The 1,263-nt window shown below is 42.7% G+C and overlaps 1 non-coding gene across 1 annotated transcript; it reads right to left on the bottom strand.

The window, feature by feature from the left end:
- Nucleotides 1–318: 318 nt before the first annotated feature.
- On the bottom strand, nt 319–392 carry trnai-aau. Its single transcript has one exon. It is a non-coding gene; the product is annotated as a tRNA-Ile (tRNA).
- Nucleotides 393–1,263: the final 871 nt, after the last annotated feature.

The raw sequence follows: 1,263 nt of genomic DNA, 5'->3' as shown, positions 1-1,263 counted from the left end.
TGACAAGCAACTTTCCTGTAACACTGATGTTAAAATGTCAGATGAAAAAGCAAGACATTACTTACTTTCAGAGGAGCAGCGTAGCACACACCATTGAGGACCACAAACAAAGCTGTGGATAGTTTCCTTGAAGCCAGAGCATAAAGAAAGTACACATACAAATTCCGAAAGCCGGGATCAAACCAGCGACCTTTAGACATTCAGTCTAACACTCTCCCAACTGAGCTATTTCAGCAATTCACTAAACTTAATTATGTGGCACCCTTGACAATTCACATGCATGTGACTCACAATTTTGACTCAACATAATGTACATCATAGCCAGTAGGGGGATTGAACCCATGACCTTGGCGTTATTAGCACCACACTCTAACCAACTGAGCTAACCGGCTGCTGGATACAGAGCACAATTGTTGAGATGCACCGAGCCTCTTCAAGTTCTGGAGCGCAAACGAACAAGTCCACCAACAGCATAGCCTGACATACATAAGGGAAGATTTCGACATTTGCTGTATGGTTAGTGAGAAAGTCCATATTGCAAATGTACGGTCCCTTACTAGATGTCCGAAAACGTTTGTAAAATTTGCGGACAGCGTCGGGCCGAGCGGCAGGGCCGGACCTACCGGGAAGTCATCAAATGAACTTTGTCGGACATTCGGTTTCCGTTTCACAAAAATAATAAGATTTTGGTCATTTTTCCACTGTCCCAGAATATCCCACAGGGGGGCATAAGCAATCATATTGCTATTGGACAAAACATCACGATTCACGACGGGGCCTTATCTCGAAAACGGAAAATATTTCGAAGCCGAAACTCGGTGAGCGTAGGTGTGGCATAATGGGCAGTTGGCCCCGAACAAGATGGCGTCCAGGCCTCGGTTTTTGAGTTATGGCCATTTATCTGGGATTAAAGGTCCAAAATGAAAATAGAGAAATTATTTTTCCACTTCATGTCAAAGTCAAGGAGCCTCCGGTGTCAATAAAAAAAGAACCAGCCATTTATCTATCGTCATTTAAGAGAAATCGTACAATGACAGATTGGTGATCTTCACGGATAGGTGTTTTTTTTTCAACGGTTACAGATCCAGTTGCAGGGTGTTCTTACGAATCTTTTAAAGTGTGCTGCGGAGCTCTGCGAGATTTCTGTGATTTTCTATGATTTTCTGAAATAACACACACTCACTAAACCCTCTGTAAATAACTCAGTTCTTAACGAAAGACTTAAAACTCAGGATTCTGTAAAGGCATACCCCAATCAGGATA

This window comes from Oncorhynchus tshawytscha, unplaced genomic scaffold (assembly GCF_018296145.1).
Source record: "Oncorhynchus tshawytscha isolate Ot180627B unplaced genomic scaffold, Otsh_v2.0 Un_contig_13391_pilon_pilon, whole genome shotgun sequence".
NCBI classification, from domain to species: Eukaryota; Metazoa; Chordata; class Actinopteri; order Salmoniformes; family Salmonidae; genus Oncorhynchus; species Oncorhynchus tshawytscha.
Note: the sequence above shows the minus strand (reverse complement) of the source record. Positions and strands in the feature narration are given on the sequence as shown.